The sequence below is a fragment of the Dendrobates tinctorius genome, unplaced genomic scaffold, assembly GCF_039654945.1.
Source record: "Dendrobates tinctorius isolate UK_male_01 unplaced genomic scaffold, ASM3965494v1 ptg000154l, whole genome shotgun sequence".
NCBI lineage: Eukaryota > Metazoa > Chordata > Amphibia > Anura > Dendrobatidae > Dendrobates > Dendrobates tinctorius.
In genome coordinates this window covers 1756210-1776775 of record NW_027361821.1, presented here as the reverse complement: position 1 = coordinate 1776775, position 20566 = coordinate 1756210, and the positions used below count along the sequence as shown (strand labels likewise).

Below are 20566 nucleotides of genomic sequence, written 5' to 3'. Positions count from 1 at the left end.
GAGCCAATCTATTCATGAGGGTTTTTTTTTTCCTCCACCAGTGCATGTGCCAATGCAGAAATATTATCCTGAAACTAAAGGGGGTATGATTAATCAAGATAAATCCCGAGGACTTCATGAGAATGTATATTGACAGCCCTGATGGCAGATGTCAAGCAATAAAATAGCAAAAAAGTTATGCATGGTAAGATTTAAAGGAGTGGGGGGCACAAAATGGCAAAATACTTCTATAGCAAGAGTGTTGTGGCAGTATAGCAGAGCTGAGATTGTCAGTGTGTTACAATGGAGTTTGTAACTTGGTAACCGAGGATAAAGCTATGGCATAATATTAACTTGGTAAAGTATCCCAGGGCATGAATAGTTAAATGAGCAAATCAAAGCTTTGGAAATAGAGCGATCTGGTATGAATTTAAAGCAAGTGATGGAATAAGCCTGGGATCCCTTGATAAGGGGCTGTGTGTTCCAGAGGTGATTGGATCTAGAATTGGGTTTTTATTTAGGAAAGCGATGCAGACCTTTATCAGTGCACAGTGGGGGCCGCACCGGGTCTGTGACTCGCATCCAAAATGCAAGGTTTACCACCAGCCCACCAGCTACTCTGTACTCTGTGCGTGGATGCCTATATGTTATATGTAGAAGAATATTTAGAATTGAGAGTCCTCAGTGGTTGATACCTTTTAATGGCTAACTGAAAAGATGGTAACACATTGCAAGCTTTCGAGACTATATGTAGCCCTTTACTCTAGGGTCTGCCGCTCGCAGGGTCACAATGCTTTGGCTGCCATTGCTATCTGCTACTGTGTCTCATTCCATTTGTCTCCATGTTGTACTGACAGTGCAGCAAAAGTTTGTGCCATAAATAGCAGGGCTCATTTGGTGCCAGTGATTATCGTCATTTCGGAATAGGAGAAATCATGATATATGAATATTTATGGAATGGTAGAGATAATGGAGGCAACACAATTCATTGGAATATAGAAATTGTCTGAATTATTTATTTTACAGAAGGAAAGCTTTTACTGAGACACATGCAGAAACTAAGCTGTCTGTACTGTATGGTTTTAGGATTTTTATCTCTGATGCTCGGTGCCCATAGATAGATCATAGAGAGCTGCCTGTTTTTGGATTTATGTTGATGGTGACCTGTTTGGGAAAGAGGATTACATGACTTGCAACCAAATTATTGCCTCTGACTAGTGTCACTGCATCATCATTTTTCTAGATAGATAAATAGATAGATATGGGATAGATAGATAGATAGATAAATAGATAGATAGATAATTGATAGATATGGGATAGATAGATAGATAGATAGATAGATAGATAGATAGATGAGAAAGATAGATAAGATAGATAGATAGATAGATAGATAGATAAGAAAGATAGATACATAATAGATAGAGAGATAGAGAGATAATAGAGAGAGATATATAATAGATAATAGATAGATATAAGATAGATAGATAATAGATAGATAGATAGATAATAAATAGATATGAGATAGATATGAGATAGATAATAGATAGATAATAGATAGATATGAAATAGACAGATAATCGATATGAGATAGATAGATAGATACAGTAGATAGATAAATAGATAGATGATAGATAGATCAATAGATAGATATGAGTAAACAGAAACACACAATATAGTACTGAGCTCTGCTACATCTGTGTATTTCTACTGTACACATACTGTATCCAATGTTACTTAGTGTATCTACTTTGTCCAAGATAAACTTTCTTTCCAGATATTCCGCTGTTAAACCTAATATGCATTTGATGCAAAACATGTTTTCATGCATCTCATACTGGTGATAATATTTTACCTAAAGTTCCTGTAACTTCTTGACCTTTTCTTTACATATAGACTTTCCAGTCTTCTTTTAATGGCTATACACTATGGCTGAGGGCTGCTAAGGCTACTTTCACACATCAGGTTTTCGGCGTCAGGCGCGATCCGGCGTCGTGCCGGAATGCCGGATCCGGCAAATGTTTTGTAAAACCTGAAGTGCCGGATCCGGTTTTCTGCCGGATCCGTCTTGTTCTTGACAGACAAAACCGGATCCGTCTCATCCGGTTCATCCGTTTTTCTATCCGTTTTTCGACGGATTACGCCGGATCCGGTTTTTAAAATTGACCCTTGTGGCCTTCCGAACGGGATTGGCTACTGGAAAACTATATATAGCATGTTCCTACAGCCCTTCTTTGACAGGTTGTAGTGGGCAGAGCTACTGAGCATGCTCAGACCAAAAAAACCGGATCCGGCCACCGGATCCGGCTTTCGCCGGATCAGGCGCATTGCGGCGCTCATAGGCTTTCATTGTGTGAAAAAGCTGGACGCGCCGGATCCGGCGTGTCCGGCTTTTTCGCCGGAGACAAAAAACGTTACAGTAGCCGTTTTTTCCAGACGCCGGATCGCGACACATTGCCGGATCCGGCGAAAACCGGATGAAACGCATGGCCATCCGGCGCGATCCGGCGCAAATGCAAGTCAATGGGGGGGAAACCGGATCCGGCATTGCATTTCGCCGGATCCGGTTTCTGTCAAAAGCGCCGGATCGTGCCAGACGGCGAAAACCTGATGTGTGAAAGAGGCCATATAGGAAATGTTCTGTAAGGCAAGCTTTGGACCATGGTGCTGTCATCTCACTGGTTTTCTCGTGTGATGCGCCCACAAAATGTTTCAGGTAACTTGTGTAATAATGATTGACCTTAAATGGCAGAGAAAATGTTTTGCAAAGTAGATATAACTTTTAGGCTGTGTGCACACACTGCAGATTTTGCTGCGGTGTACAGTACAATGATTCCCTATGGGAATCAAAAACCGCAATGCAGACGGTGCGGAATTTTCCGCGCGGATTATCTGCGGTTTTCAATCCGCAGAAAGAATTGACATGTCAATTCTTTCTGCGGATTCCGCTGCGGTTTGCCATCTCCTCCATTGAGGAGATGAAAAACCGCAGAGCAATCCGCAGGTAAAACCGCAGGTATTTTGACCTGCGGTTTCACCTGCGGATTTTACAAAATCCGCGCGGATGAATCCGCACCTAATCCGCAGCGTGTGCACACAGCCTTAGCAATGTGTATTGAAAAGGATGAAATCCCTGAAGTCCAGTAAATGTGAGCTGATGGGTATTGCTCTGCTCAGACTGTCATGTTTCTTATGTGTGATGTGCCTAGATGGAGAAAGTGTCTGAGTGTTATTATAATAATGGGGATGATCTTGCTCTGCCTTTCTCAGCCGCGCTGATGTGTTAGACGCATCTGAACGGCAGTCTGCTTCTAACATAGCTGTTCCGAGTTTGTCAAATGTTGGTGGAGAAATGTTGAACTTGATGGATGTAGGTCTTTTTCAGCCTATGTAAACATGTAACTATATGTTAATTGTTACACATTAGGGCTTGTGCAGACAACCGTATTTTTGGCAATCTGACAAAACATCTGATCCCACTTGGACCAATGTTATTCTATGGGACCGTGCACACGTCCAATTTTGTTTCCTCAAACAGAGTCTGTCAGAGGAAAAATTGCAGCATGCTCTATTTGCATCCGATATTCGGATTGCACTCGGACTCAGCCCTGCAAGTCAATGAGTGCGTGGAAAAAAAATCGGACTGCACTCGGATGACATCTGAGTGCAGTCCGATTGTCACAGACTGGCAGAATGGAGAAGACGGAGACTTTTTTTTTCCATTTTCTCCTTATCTGATAGAAGTTTGATCAGCGTGTGATTAGCATAATTGGCCCCATTCTCTTGGATGAGAGAAAATACGGTTGTGTGACCCCGGCCTTAGTATTGGAAAGACCAGGGATGGCTGTTATATCTGTCAAAATGTTACATTCGAGATAGGATGGCGTGTGAGACAAAGGTCCTACCCCATGTCATGGATGATGCACCCCTACCTGCTACCAGTAGACATTCCTGGGTCAAGTTGCTTAGTGAGCCGTACTAGACGTCAGTCCCTCCCTCCAGCCCCACGGCACCAAGATTCACTCCATGCTCTTTACTTAGTTTATATTGATTTCCCGGAAAATGAAGTTCCAAATTAAATATGATAAGCTTTGAGTAGACACACTTCCACATATGGAGACGGTGATGTCCTGACGGACGGATTGGTGAACCTAGTGTGCTCAGGAATGACATGTTATCAGCTTCTATTTCTCCGCCATCGCTGTGGATGAGACCAGGCCTTAGGTTTTGTTAGCTGGCTGTAGCCATGGTAATAAGTGCCAGCTACCTGATCTGAAAAGTGTTCAGCAGAATTATAATCAACTGCATCTCGACTCTTGTTACCTGGTGTTCTCGGTGAGTCAGATTGCGGCAAGCGGTGTTCAATATTTTAACTGCTTTGGAACCAGAAAGAGCCACAATGCTTTGCAAAAATCAAATTGAGGCCTGCAAAGAGGCCACAACCAATGTGTTCAACTGAATTACAACATGTATTCTTGTATTCTTGTATTGATGGCAAATTCTCCGCATATCCTCATGGTGCAGCACTACCTGGAAGGTGTAATGACAACTAAAAGCAGTCTTCATGGTAAAGTAGCACTCCGGTGATTTTTTTTCTTCCAGTTCTATACATGCACAATACTGTACTAACCAATGGTGGCCTCCTTCTGTCCTGAGCACCTTTCCAATCCTCTTCAGAGCATTGCTGGGAACGGAAGAAGGCGGCGACAGGTAATTATTTTAATGGGCGCACATATAACATGTATAAGGGAGTAGAGAAATAAAATTGCTGGAGTGCTGCTTTCAGCTTTAATAAGCTTGAGTGCAATGAGAGAAAAGAGGATGGCACTCACCATTACCAAAAGTAGAAGTCTTTATTTCATGGATAAAAATGCATGGGTTCGGGAGCAATGCAGAGAGTGCAGACAACGGTTGTTTCGCGCTCCTGCACTTCAACGGGTTCTAGGACCCGTTGAAGCGCAGGAGCGTGAAAAGGCCGTTGTCCACACTCTCTGTATTGCTCCCAAGCCCATGCATTTTTATCCATGAAATAAAGACTTCTACTTTTGGTAATGGTGAGTGCCATCCTCTTTTCTCTTACTGCACTATTGGATTTTGTATATGTCTACAGGATTGAGCACCCATTCCTTGGGGTATGTGGCGTTCATATTGTGTGAGGGGCATCTTTAAATTTGTTCATGAGACCACGGTGATGCAGCGGTTCTGAATCTTTTTTCTTTTGTAGGACTTTAATAAGCTTGAGCTGTACCGTAACATTACTGCAGACATTTATCAGTATTTCTGTCTGCGAAGACATAAAGGTTTGGTTGCAGTCAAATTGCTTTAGAATGACAATACTCTGGTATTGTAAAAGCAGCATGTCATGATCCAGTCCGGGTTTTGAGTCCTGTCTGCTCCTTTCCCGGGCTAATCATGTCAAGGGCTAACTTTGCCTGGCCTCGTTTTGGGTTCAGGTCTGCTATTTCTTCTGGCTACGTCCTTTAGGTCATGTCAGTTATATTTTCTGCCTACGGCCTGAGTATCTCACTCTGGTAGTACCCTGATTTGTCCTGCTGCGCTTTCTGACCTTGTCCGTGTCAGTTCCTTCCCCTCTGCCCATCCCATCTTAGTGTTTCCTTATTGCTTTTGGGTTTCCCACTGTTTGATTTGGCTTTGACTCTGACTTGACGTAGCCTCTGCTCCCTGGTACTTCTGTCTTTTGTCTGTTATTGACCCTTTGGCTCTCCACTGACTTTGTGCTTGTTTTTTCCCTTTGGCTGCGTGATGGTCTAGGTTTTGACTCGGCTTGTTTGACTATTCTGCTGCCACCTGGTGGTAGCTTCACTGCAGCACTGCAGGTCTGCTCTTACTGACTTGTTACCATCCTTCCACTCTATTGCCATCTAGTGGACGTTGCAGTTACCTACATAGCTGCAGCGTGACAAAGCAGTGGCAAACGTGCCATCTTGTTTTCATAGTCATGTCTTGTAGTTGTTTCCAGTTGTAATGCATTTATACTGCAAGTAATCCGAGCAGGCATTGGTGCTAACCGAGTGTCTTCAGCGTGCTCGAATAATATGCCTGAGTCCCCGCGGTTCGTGTTAGTTTGTCAGAGTCAATGCTTTAGTTTACAGTTACCTATTAATAAAATGTGTATTCCTGGACTAAAATATGTGTTAGTGCATGCACCATATTTATGAAGCATGGATGATATTTTTTGCATATTTTTCAGATGTTCAGTAGTTTGCGTTACAGTTCATTATGACAGACACTGTAGCTGTGACATTTTATCAGTATTGCTCCAACACGTAGAGCTTATGGGTCGCCCTCCCAGGGCTGTGGGGTACTCGGTACCAGGCCGGTCTCTCAGAGGGGAATGTCACAGCAGTGGAGACCCGGTCTGTGGCCCTGGGCACCCATGTAAAAGTGATGAAGTGATGGAATTAAGTTTATGAGTGAATGATTCGTGACGCCACCTCTGGTATTTGGCAATGAAGGTGTTAAGCCAATGCTGCAGACAGATCCTCTGGGACAGATGGTGGGGTGCAGCAATGATGTTGTAGCCCTCCACAGGCAGGGCTGTAGTCCCAGGGCAGAGTAGATGAAGAAGGAAGGTGTTGAGGAAGAGGGTGTAGTGTTTGGCACAAAGATGTAGCAGTGCTGGGGAGTTTGCAGGACGAAGGCAAGGACACAACAGGGTGCTGTTTCTTTACCTTTACTTTGCTTGGCAAATGCAGTCCAGGGTCCAGATTACAGATGGCACAGGAGCTGGCTAGCCTGGAAGCAACTTAGGAATCTCTCTAGGCAGATGGGTTGTGTAGTCTCCTTCCTAGCACTTAGTTTTAGGTACTTGCAGTACTGTGTTACACTGAAGTTCCACTTGCTTATCCTCTTTAGAACTCCCTCGTATGGCAGACAACTGTAGCCTTTCTCTTCTGGCTCACACGTCGCTTATGTGCCTCCGAGTCTTATGTGGGAATACAGCTTTTACAGCTTCCTATTCCTCCGGTTTCTGTTGCAGGACCATCAGTGACCATACAGCCTTGGATACCGGGCTCCAGATCATGCGCTATAGCTGGGAATGAGCCTGAACTCTCTGCTCAATCCCCCAGCTCTTCTCCTCACGTCCACACACATTGCCCTCCTCACACAAACTCCTAATCTTTCCCTTCCTGGCCCTCAGAGAGCAGCTTCTCCCCCAGTTTTGGTTCAGAGCTCCCTCTGCTGACCTGGAATGGAACTGTGTTGTGTGTTGTGGTTAACTGCCAGAGAGACCCTTTATTGCTTCCAAGCATGACATCACACTCCCTAGGAGGAAGGTAATGCCATTGTGGCGACCATACTCCTGGGGGCGCCATATTCCCCCCTAGTGCAATTCAGTACTCCTGGACTGAAGAGAAAACATGTAAACATATAAACAATTATAAATATAACAAGATTTAAAAAAAAAAATGAAAAATCCAAATCAATAGGCAGCTTGCCAGGCCTCGCTCTCATTAGGTAGGCTGGAGTGCAGTTTGTGGAATTCACTAGAATGTGATTGTAGAGGTCTACCAGATCTGGCAACTTCTCTGAATCATAGAATCATAGAACCGTAGAGTTGGAAGGGACCTCCTGGGCCATCTGGTCCAACCCCCTGCTCAAGGCAGGATTCGCTAAATCATCCCAGTCAGATGTCTGTCCAGCCTCTGTTTGAAGACTTCCATTGAAGGAGAACTCACCACTTCTCATGGCAGCCTGTTCCACTCATTGATCACTCTAACTGTCAAAAAGTTTTTTCTAATATCTAATCTGTGTCTCCTCCCATTCAGTTTCATCCCATTGCTTCTAGTCTTTCCTTGTGCAAATGAGAATAAAGTTGATCCTTCTACAATGTGACAGCCCTTTAGATATTTGTAGACAGCTATTAAGTCTCCTCTCAGTCTTCTCTTTTGCAAACTAAACATTCCCAAATCCTGCAACCTTTCCTCATAAGACAGGGTTTGCAGACCGGTCACCATTCTGGTCGCTCTTTTCTGAACTTGCTCCAGTTTGTTGATGTCTTTTTTAAAATGTGGTGCCCAAAACTGGACACAATATTCCAGATGAGGTCTGACCAAAGAGGAGTAGAGGGAAATAATGACTTCACGTGATCTAGACTGTATGCTTCTGTTAATACATCCTAGAATTGCATTTGCCTTTTTTGCTGCTGCATCACACTGTTGACTCATATTCAGTCTGTGATCTATTAGTATACCCAAGTCATTTTCACATGTGCTGTCACTTAGCCCTATTCCTCCCATTCTATATATGCTTTTTTCATTTTTATTGCCCAGATGTAGTACTTTGCATTTCTCCCTGTTAAAAACCATTCTGTTAGTTGCTGCCCACTTCTCCAGTTTATTTAAATCTTTTTGAATCCTCTCTCTCTCTTCTCTAGTATTAGCTATCCCTCCTAGCTTTGTGTCATCAGCAAATTTAATCAGTTTACCCTCAATTCCTTCATCTAAATCGTTGATAAAGATGTTGAACAATACAGGGCCCAGGACAGAGCCCTGTGGTACCCCACTTGAGACATTCTTCCAACTGGATGTGCAGCCATTTATGACCACTCTGGCCACAGACTCCTCTCTTCAAAAGGCAAGGTCTTCAGTAGATCGATCACCACCTGATTCATGTTTTCACACATGCCATTGGTCTGTGGATGGTACGGTGTTGTCCTGATCTTCTTGCAGCCGTACAAGTTACAGAATTCCTGGAACACTTCTGCCTCAAAGGCTGGACCCTGATCTGTAAGCATTCGCTCGGGATATCCGTGTGGTCGACAAAAGTGCTGTTTTAATGCTCTGGCTGCTGTCCTGGCTGTTTGATCCTTGACAGGCACGACTACCTAGAATCTCGAGTAGTGGTCAACGATGGTAAGAGCATAAACATAGCCTGAACGGCTTGGGACCAGCTTCACATGGTCCAGGGCGACAAACTCGAGTGGTTGTTTGGTTATTATTGGCTGCAAAGGAGCTCGCTGGCTCTTACGGTCCTTTCTGCGCAGGTTACATTGTCCACACTCCCGGCACCAATTTTCAATGGCCTTCCTCATTCCAGCCCAGTAGAATCTCTCCCGGAGCAAGGCCTCAAACTTCTTCCATCCGAAGTGTCCAGCTCCATTGTGGTATGCTTCCAAGACCATTGATGCCTCCCTCTTTGGGACTACCACTTGCCAGACCAACTCATGAGTGCGGGCATTGACACTCCTCCGACACAGCTTTCCCTCATAGATGAGCAGCCGGCCTCTCTCCTTCCACAACTGCTGGGTTTCTTCAGGAGCATCTGGATCTGGGCGTGAGTCAGCTTGTGACAGTAGCTCCTTTACCAGGCAGACTGCGGGGTCGCTATCCTGGGTTTATGCCCAGTCATGATGAGGCAATGGATTTAGGGTGGCCTCTTTCATGATAGACCGTCTGTTTCTCACTCCTTGGGCACGTTGGGCCGCAATTGGCCGGTGGAAGGCAGGTAACTCTATTTCTTCGAGTGCCTCAGGGTCTTCTCCTGCATCTGGCAGATTAGGCATTCTGGACAGTGCATCAGCATTGGCATTCTTGTGCCCCGCTTGGTACTTGATGGTGAATTCATAGTTAGACAGCCGGGCCATCCATCGCTGCTCCAGTGCACCTAGTTTTGCAGGTTCCAAGTGAGTCAACGGGTTGTTGTAAGTCAAGATGGTAAACTTGGCTGAAGCTAGGTAATGCTTGAATCGTTCAGTCACAGTCCTGACTATGGCAAGGAACTCCAGTTTGAAGGAACTGTAGTTGTCAGGGTTCCTTTCAGTGGGACGAAGCTTCCTGCTGGCGTAGGAGATCACTCTTTGTTTGCCATTCTGTACCTGTGACAGTACTGCTCCCAGTCCCACGTTGCTGGCATCAGTATACAACACAAATGGCTGGTCATAATCTGGGTAGGCCAGAACTTCATCTCCTGTGAGAGCCATCTTCAGTCGAGTGAAGGACCTCTCCAGTTCCTCATTCCATTCAAATGTAGGACTCTTCTTCCTGGCTTTCTTGGGCTGGCCCACCAGAAGATTTTGCATAGGTGTGGCTATCTCAGTGAAGCCTTTGATGAACCTTCAGGAGGTGGCATTTGGATGGCTTCACTTTCAGGCCAAAGCTGGACAAGGCTTCAAACACCTCAGCCAGGTGCTTCAGATGGTCTTCATAAGTCTTGGAGAAAACAATGACATCATCAAGGTGTAACAGAACTGTCTCAAAGTTCTTGTGTCCAAGACAGCACTCCATTAGCCGTTGAAAAGTCCCTGGGGCGGTGCAAAGCCTGAGCGGCATGTAGTTGAACTCGCAGAGACCCATTGGTGTGGTAAACGCTGTTTTCTCCTTGTCTGCATCTGCCACGGGAACCTGCCAATACCCACTAGTGAGATCTAAGGTGGAAAAATAGTTAGCAGTTTTAAGTGCAGCTAATGACTCTTCAATTCTGGGTAATGCTGTTACTTTTTCTGTAATCAGCACACATTCTCATGGTACCATATTTCTTTTTCACAAAGACTATTGAAGCTGCCCAGGGGCTACAACTGTCTCTGATCACCCCAGCCTCCTTCATTTCCCGCAACTTTTGCCACATTGATATTGCGTTGGGGGTATAGGCCGGTACCTTTCCTTAATGGGTGGATGATCTCCAGTGGGGATATAGTGTTGAACCCCTTTTGCCTTCCCAAAGTCTAGAGGGTGTTTACTGAATACCCACTCATACTCCTGAGTCACTTGGTAAACCCCACTCTTTTGGTATGAAGGGGTGGAGTCAGTTCCCACCTGCAGCTGCTGACACCACTCCTCCAGCAGCTTTACAGAGCCATTGTCCTCCACCTGGTCAGATGAGACAAGGGCTCTGCTGCCCGTATTGCATTGTTACTGACAGTAAGCAGCTTAGCAACTGTGGCATACCAAGGTATTGTGGCCTCCTCCTCCCCACAATTCAAGAGGCATACAGGTACTCTCCCTTTGCGGACATCAACTACCCCTCTGGCTGTCAGGACAGTGGGCCGGCTATCAAAGTACACTGGCTCTACCAATGCTTGGTAATCTTTTCCTCTGAGGCCGATGGCTGCCCGACACCAAATTAACATTTCACATCTGGGGGTATCGCAATGGGGAAAGGATCACTCACTCTGACGCTGCCAATTTCTCCGCCAGACAGTTCTACCTGCTGTCTTTGCATCAGGGCCTTGATCTCCTTCTGCAGGACTCGTTGTTCACTGGAACCAGCAGTCTCAGCCACCTGTTGCAACAAAACAATAACCACGGCAAGACAATTTTGAATCACATTAGTACCAAGGGTCATCATTGGGCTACATTCTCGTCGATCAATGTCTACAACTATCAGACCTTAAGATTTTAACTCTACTCGCCCCATTTTAATGGTAATCTCTTTACATCCTACTTGCGGCAAAGATTGACCATTGCTGGCAACTACTGTGAGTTCATCACTTGGGCCACGGGTAAGTGCAGAGTCAGCCCGATACCGCTTGTAAAGGATATATGGCATAGTTGTCACCTGAGAGCAAGTGTCCAGCAAAGCGTTCATGGGGATGCCGTCAATCACCACTGGGAGGACCGGTCGCCCTCCAACATACTTGGCTCACCAGTTCTTTGGGCCTTGTGGTCCTACTCCTGGGGGTTGGCCCTCTGCCCCAGGCATTGTTTGTTTAAATAACAGAACCTTGCAATGTGGCCTGCCTTGCAACAGCGACGACAGATGGGACGTCCGTCCAAGTCATAGCGATCGTTGTCTCTCCCTCGGCGTGGCGGGGTCCTCTTCTTCCGTAGCCACGGGACATCCTCTGGACTGGAGGCCAGCTGGATCTTCTCCTTTGATGACACCAGCAGGGACTGCACAGTTTTGGCAAGTGCAGCCATATTTTTGGTCAGCTCCTGGACCTGAAGACGCAGTTCGGCAGAAGGGTCTTTGTCCAGAGTCTGTGCATCAGCCTCCACAGGGCTGAGAGGGAAAGATGCTGCTTCTTGATGGTTTGTGATCGCTGGGCGTCTGGGCGCTGGACGGCTGACATTTGGTTCATGCAGCACCCGGATAGCTCTGTCTTAGAAGTCTGAAAAGTCTAGGTCAGGGTTCTGTAGGGCTATGATGCGCAGCTGTGCTCTGTGGGTACTGGATAGGAGGCCCTCAATAAATTGCTCCTTTAGCAGTCTGTCTCCATCTTTCACACTGTCTGGATCAATCTGCTTGATGGCTCGCAGCGCCTCTTGCAGGTTAAGAGCATAGTCCCGTATACTGTCCTGCGCTCTCTGCTTACACCCAAAGAATCTCATCTTTATTTCAGCTGCGGATGCGGGTGTCAAAGGTGCTTCTGATCTTAGCCAGAATCTTTTAACGGTCTATTTATCAGTGTCCTGCCAGGCTTTTACTTCCCTTTGCGCTGCGCCAGTTAGCTGCCCAATAAGGATGTCCACTTTCTGGCTTTCAGACAGAGGATACACCTCAAACAAACTGCACAGACTCTCTTTAAATTCACTCAGGGTATGTGACTCCCCTGAGTACTGCGGTAGTCAGGCTGCTCCCGGTATATAGGGCATGGACAGCGGCATTATGGGAACTGCTGTGGTGGGTGCTGATTCTTGTGGCGCTATGGAGGCAGCGTTGGTTGCTGGAGGCAGCGGCGCTATGGGAGCTGCAGCTGTGGCACTGTGGGGTTTGCAGTGGCGTCCGCCGCTGCGTCTGCTCTTGCTTCAGACATTCTCTTCCCCCCCTAGTTAATGTTTGCCAGGCCCTGGCTTGCGCTAGCCTCTTCTCGCGTGGTACTTCACTTTTCGCGCTTTTCGGCTGGCTCCGCCCACGACAGCCCACCCCCTTTCGTTTCCCGCGCCCGCCAAGCAGCAGGGTAATGGCGGCAATTGCACAAACAGTCTATGGCGCAAAACACAGTCTCTGGCACACAGGACCCGGGGACACCGGGCTCCGTAAATCCTGTTCGTGACGCCAAAAATGGGTCGCCCTCCCAGGGCTGTGGGGTACTCGGTAACGGGCCGGTCTCTCAGAGGGGAATGTCACAGCAGCGGTGACCTGGTCCGTGGCCCTGGGCGCCCATGTAAAAGGGATGAAGTAATGGAATTAAGTTTACGAGTGAATGATTCGTGACGCCACCTGTGGTGTTCGGCAATGAAGGTGTTAAGGCAACGCTGCAGACAGATCCTCTGGGACAGATGGTGGGGTGCAGCAATGATGTTGTAGCCCTCCACAGGCAGGGCTGTAGTCCCAGGGCAGAGTAGATGAAGAGGGAAGGTGTTGAGGAAGAGGGTGTAGTGTTTGGCACAAAGATGTAGCAGTGCTGGGGAGTTTGTAGGACGAAGGCAAGGACACAACAGGGTGCAGTTTCTTTACCTTTACTTTGCTTGGCAAATGCAGTCCAGGGTCCAGATTACAGATGGCACAGGAACTGGCTAGCCTAGAAGCAACTTAGGAATCTCTCTAGGCAGATGGGTTGTGTAGTCTCCTTCCTAGCACTTAGTTTTAGGTACTTGCAGTACTGTGTTACACTGAAGTTCCACTTGCTTATCCTCTTTAGAACTCCCTCGTATGGCAGACAGCTGTAGCCTTTCTCTTCTGGCTCTCATGTCGCTGTTGTGCCTCCGAGTCTTATGTGGCAATAGAGCATTTACATCTTCCTATTATTCCGGTTTCTGTTGCAGGACCATCAGTGTCCATACAGCCTTAGATACCTGTCTCCAGATCATGCGCTATAGCAGGGAATGAGCCTGAACTCTCTGCTCAATCCCCCAGCTCTTCTCCTCACATCCACACATGTTGCCCTCCTCACACAAACTCCTAATCTTTCCCTTCCTGGCCCTCAGAGAGCAGCTCCTCCCCCAGTTTTGGTTCAGAGCTCTCTCTGCTGACCTGGAATGGAACTGTGTTGTGTGTTGTGGTTAACTGCCAGAGAGACCCTTTATTGCTTCCAAGCATGACATCACACTTCCTAGGAGGAAGGTAATGCCATTGTGGCGACCATACTCCTGGGAGCGCCACATTTACAATTAGTGATGATCAAGTTTACTCTTTACTCGGGTTTTCCCGAGCATGCTCGGGTGTCCTCCGAGTATTTTGGCGTGCTCGGAGATTTAGTTTTCGTTGTTTCAGCTGCATGATTTGCGACTCGCAGACAGGCTGAATACATGTGTGGAATGCCTGTTTGTTATGGAATTCCCACATGTATTCAGCCTGTCTGCAAGTCACAAAACATGCAGATAAGACGACGAAAACTAAATGTCTGAGCATGCCAAAATACTCGGAGATCACCCGAGCAACGAAAATACTCGCTCATCACTACTTACAATTTAGGCCTCATTTATCCATCCTTTTTCTGTGTTTTTCATTAATAGAACACATGCCCAGTATAGTCTATGGTGCTGTTTACACTTCCAAGTTTTTTTCAGATTGTGTTTCCACAAAAAATGTATCGGGTCACAGATCAAAATCACCATACAAGTCCATGGGCATAACATAGATGACATCCATGTGCTGATGAATCACCGATGGTAAAAACTGACACTAACCAAACACTGATGGATCTCAGATCCAAATCACTGATGAAAATATATCTGAAGTGAAAAAAGGACACCAGAAGGAGGACTTGGTAACACACCTGCAACTCGCAAGCAGACATACACAGTTGTCAGGGGAAGACAGACAGAATAGGGCAAAACCAGTATTTGGGCCCTCTGTTTGGGCCGTCCAATAGTGAATCGTAATGCATGTATCTGTGACAGAAACTCCTTGCTGTTTTGGAAGTGAACATGGCCCCCCTTATGTTTTGGGCCACGGTGCGCCTGCACAGGTGTCACCAATGGTATATCTATCCCTGACAATAGTGCTATATTTCATGTATAAAGAGCAAGGGAAGAGTCAGACAGCCATACAACTCGGACAGGGATCGCAGCACAATGCTCGGACCGGCCATTAGCTCTCTGGACCCAAGCGTGAGAGCTGCATAGAAACACATGACGCTGTGACGCTCGGGTGGGTAGAGCGGCCAGCCAGTCCGAGCATCGCGTTGCAATCCTCTTCCGCGTAAAATGGCCGTCTGACTCTCCCCTAACAGGACTCAGTTTTCTTAATAGTCACCTAATGTATCTCAGGGTGCTCAGCATCTGCCAAGCCATGACAGGTATGGCAGAATTCGTACAGAATAATGGTTTGTTATTTCTTCTAATATTCACTTTCTAATAATAAGCTTATGTACATCTAGGGATGAGGTTCCAATGTTGGTTGGAAGTATTTTTCCAATGAGATGTATATGGCATTTCTCCCCTCGCAGAAACCTGTTGCCATGGCAATTTGCTTCTCCCTATAGACGTAGCAACACAAGGTAGCTGAAGAAGTGTTCACAGCATCGTGACAAAGGAGTACAGGAGGCTGCAGATCTGCCATTGCAGGGTTCCTGGGCACTTAGTTCTTGGTGTTTTCAGGGCTACTTGTTGTTTCCTTTGAGCACTTTAGAGATTAAGTAGTAATAAATGATTATAGAGAGATCATAAGGGTTAAAAGGTTACCCTGTGGGTACACTAGATCCATTGTGACGATACAATATGGGCCTCTGTTATTAAAGCCGTCAACCAGTAGCAACCAGAAGTCAGTCAGCTTTCATTTTTTTATAGTGCTCTGCAAAAATGAAAGCTGGGCTCTAATTGGTTGCCATGGGCAACAAAGACTGTAGTCAGGGTTGATAGTTTTGACTCATCAGGCCCTGTGACTTTTCTTGACGTCTCTTGGAGACTTTGCAGCAGCTTTATAACATTATTGAATTATATGTAGCACATTATTTTTGGTCAAGTGTGTGGATCAGTCGTAGGAAGCATCTTCCTTTCTAGAAATGATCATTTTACTCAACAAACTGCCTTATAAACCTGACCGAAAACATTGGATCACACTGGGACCAATGTTAGTCTATGGGGCCATGCACACGTCAGGTCTGAATAAAATAAATTGCTGCATGCACGAGTTTGATCCAATATACGGGTCACACTCGGCCATGAATGAGTCAATGAGTCCATGGAAACCATCGCACTGCACTCAGATGACATCTGGGTGCAGTCTGATTTCTATGGACTGACAGAATGGAGGTGACAAAGAAATGTTTTTCTCCAATTTCTCCTCATCCTAGAGAATCGGATCACACTATGACCACGCATACATTTTTACACATGGAATTAGTGATATGGCTGATATGGCTATATAGGTCCTTGTTCCCCAATAACAAAGACAGACAGTTTTTGGCAGACATCGGATGTGCCAATCATGTGAAATTTGGGGCAAAATCAATATGCAAATCAGGATGAAAGTGCACTGGGGTGTCTCAATGCCCTTGGAAAAAGCAATTAGTCCAAGTACATTGCCACGACCCTGGTGCACTTCGAGCTTTGTTTACGTACGGCTTCTAAGTCGGATTCCTCATGATTGCCACATTGGATCTTTAAAATTTTTTTAATTCTTATTAACAAACAAGCGCATGAGCATATACAGGATTGATAATACCACCATTCCACCTCACAGCCCTCTATATAGTATGATGATCCTCCCAACAGTCCCCTATATCGTTTGATGGTCAACCCCACAGCCCCTTATATAGTATGATAGTACCCCAACAGCTCCCTATATAATATTATAGTGCCCCAATAGCACCCTATATAGTATGATGATCTGGTCCACAGTCCCCTATATAGTTTGCATCATACATACATACAACGCATGTCCCTGCGTACCCAATGTTTAAGATAGGTACGCAGGGAAATGCAGGACGCATACAGAAGTAGGCGGAGCTTCACGGAGGAAGATTGGAGGAAGTAGGCAGCCATCCACAGCCCTCCTGATCACTAGTGTCACCCTAGCCTTAGCCCACTTTTCCTGAGTGACAGTCATATCATATTCCATAACATCATTTGTTGTAGCATTTACAACAGTCAGAAAAATAAAGTATGGGGGAATGCAAAGAACAAGCCTACAATGTGCCGTAATGCGGGTGGTATAGCTATGTATGACCCTTCTATAATACATAGCTACTGTATTGTTTGACCTGTTCTGCAGGGAGATAGCATAAACAATTGTGCGTTTGTTGCTTATATGTTTCACAAAATTAACACATTTTTGCATCTATTATCATTGTGCATTGTGTGTTTTAAACAATACAAGTCTGTTGCACAGCCGGAGTCTTAGTATGGTTGACTGGGTCAGCGTACAGTAACAACTGTATAAAATACTTCCACATTAAAGTTGCCTTGTGATACCTTGTCCATCATGACTATGATGGCTTCTGATGTAAATATTGTTTGTGGTTATGAACTTAGATGCACACTATTCTGCCCACTAAATGAAAATGCTGATTGCCTGTTTATTCACTGTGGCAATAAGGAAGGCACTGTGTAAAGTGTCTTGCCAGGATTTATTGTTATGCATTGCTTTTATAGCGCTATCATATTCCACAGCGCTTTACATACAGTATCTTTGCTGTCCCCTATTGGTGCTCACAACCCAAATTCCCTATCAGTATGCATTTGGAATGTGGGAGGAAACCCATGCAAACTCCTTGCAGATGTCGTCCTTGGTGGGATTTGAACCCAGGACCCCAGTGCTAACCACTGAGCCACCATGCTGCCCATTGGCAAGCTATAAGCCAGGATCTTACTGCCTCATCTTCCACATATACAGAATATATTCTTATACAGATTTATTTTCATCATTGTAAACTTTTATCATTTCACACATGTAACATGATGGAAGTTAGGTCTTATAGGTCAACTGTGAAGAAAAAAACAGACCATAGTAACAAGTGATTAGCTCCAGTATCATTGTGTGAAACTTTGGTTCTCATGAAAGTTTCAGAAGTTGCGTCCTCGGGAGGATCATCTGATACTTTGAGCAAGTTCAGTTTTAGCTTCATGCACCCTATTAGGCTAGCACAGCTTCTCTCTAGAGATCAACTTCATACCAGCAGCGTTTAATGTGCACTACTACCTAGTTACTTTATAGCGCGTTTGGCGATGATTTTGAGCAGAGCAGAACACTTATATTGAGTTCATTTTGCAATGTTTCCACTACTACATAGAAACATATATTTTTTCATTTATTTGTGTGTATATGTCTCTATATTATGTATATATATATATATGTTTATTTATTTTATTTACCATCACTTTAACAAAGGCCAGAATAAAGCAAATTACACAGATGTGCCCATGCCTACTTTTCTTTAATATGGTGAAGTATAACAATGATTAATTTAATAATAAGGCAAATAATAACAGAAGCATAGTTAATTTACAAAAGCCCTTTTATAATAAAGTTGTTGTAACCCCTAATTGTGGGTTTAGGTTGTAGGAATTAGTTTTCCTGCATCTGTCCATTGCTTTGTAAGCTTGGATAAGTCATTTTGTCCATACTTCTACATCATACAATATTAGTTTGCATTATTTTATTACTCTGCCTTGTGTTTTATTGTTCTAAAGCTTCAGGTGTCAAGGTTCTTCACTGTTGCTTCACTGTTGAGAGAACCCAGATTTTGCTGTAGGGTTGGTCTATGATAAATGACTATGGAGACCAGTTTGCCTTTTGTTCTGCTATTCCAAAAGCTTTGCTCTAATTGTTCCCACTTTGCTCCATTTTTATTTAGAAACGAAAAGCCCACGATTATATGGTTTTGCTCCTGCTTCCGCACCTGCTGTACTGAAACGTTTGAATAATGAACACTCATCCACTAAAACTTACTTTTCTAAAAATAAATGTTTGCGTATGAGCAACTAAGAATTTTTTTTTCTTCCGAAAAGGTTAAAAAAAAAAATGATGGGGGAAAGAAATAATGCCCAATTGTAAACCAGTATTTCTTTCACTTAATAGCACAAAATTGGACTTCAATGGCACAGTGCGTATTGAAGATTCGCTCTAACCAAGCGCGTATTCTTGTTACGCACCTACCTTATGCGTCATGCATGACTAAATCATGTAGTTGTAATCGGTTCACTTAGCATTCAGGTCTGCCATAGCCTATGTCATTCATTCAGTACTGAGCAAGATGTTTCTAGGCAGCTTTTCTGCAAACAGGCCCAATGCATACATTTATGTTGGCACATTTAAGTGGATTTATGTTTCTATGTAAATTAAGCTTAGCAATTGTACAATAGGAAAGTTGGCAATTTAATATCTGTTTAAATTCTTCACCATTTTCAACATCCCTACTTGCTTTCAGTGAATTGGAAATTGGAGAGGATGTAAAGCTGTAAAGACTTTAAAGAAAATGACAAGGGGATTTACCCCTCCAATGTACTAAGAGGTCTTTACCAGCTTCCTAATGATGTTTTAATCATGTCTTTATGATACCAAAATGTTGGTGGAGTATGTAAAAACAGTGTTTCGTTCCAGCGATTGTGCACTTCGGGAGCACCATCACAAATCCGTGCAGTTCAATGGCATCACACCCAAAGTCAGGGCTGGACTGGCCATCTGGCAATTCTGGCAAATGCCAGAAGGGCCTGTCTGGTCGTGGGCTGCTTTGTCTGCTATGTTGCTAACAGAATCGGTGTTCTCAAGACATCATACTGTTAAGAGTGACAGAGCACAAAGTCGCTGACTCCATCACTTACTCTTTGCCTGCAGGGGTATCATTAGAAATATTGGTCTTGCAGGAAGTCTTCCTTTCCTCCATGCAGGGTAATATTAGTAATATATCCCATCTGGTGCTTGGGGACAGGGACAGCTTGGGGCTGTGTGATTTCAAATGCCAGGGCAGAATTTCAGCCCCAGTCCGTACCTGCCCAAAGAGACGTGATTGACAAACCAACGTGAGTCCCTTTTCTTCTATTCCCTGCTTCCCTGCCTTCACCGCACACAAATTTCTAATAATATCACCGAATTGTACAGATCAGTGACATGTCCAAGCTCATGGGCAACAGGATGAAACAATATTTGGTGTTATAAAGGCATCATTCAAAAAGTTACTAGGAGGCTGATAAAACACCCCTAATACAAAATAGGGGTAAATCCCCTTGACAGATTCCCTTTAACAGTCCTCACAACAGTTGCATCTGTTAGCCATCGTCAGTGTGCGGTCACTCCAGGACTAATGTCCCATCTCTTCTAATCGTCTCTCACACCAATGAGTGGGAACTAGACGGATGCTTTATTGGATATACTGTAGAATAATTGGCTTTCTTATGTAAATGAACACATGTCGTCAGACAGCACTTTCCGTTATTTTACAATATAGCCTGCCACTCTTTTCTGTTGTAGATTTCTTTTTCATATGAGGATTTCCCATATGCAGCTATCAGTATGGTCGTGACAAACAAAGGGATATTAGCATTGAGATACACATTAATTACTGTACTTATCACTTCTAGTTAAAAGGAGTCCAAGCTGACGATATAAACTAATCACAAATCCCTGTAACTCCCTATAAAAATTGCGCTTTTAGTGTTCAAATTAGTCCCTCCATACTGCAGAAATTAAGTTCAATCAAACATGTTAATTACGGAGCTTGGTGCACCCTTGGTGTGGCCAAGAAGCTCAGTGCTCCAGGCTGCCTATTGGTTTTACAAGCCCCCCGCCTCTCCCACTGCTGATTGGC

At 44.7% G+C, this 20566-nt stretch overlaps 1 protein-coding gene across 5 annotated transcripts in view; it reads left to right on the top strand.

Moving 5' to 3' along the window:
• ARHGEF9 (Cdc42 guanine nucleotide exchange factor 9) overlaps positions 1-20566 on the top strand; it is a 489098-nt gene that overhangs the window by 212109 nt on the left and 256423 nt on the right. The window lies entirely within an intron of this gene.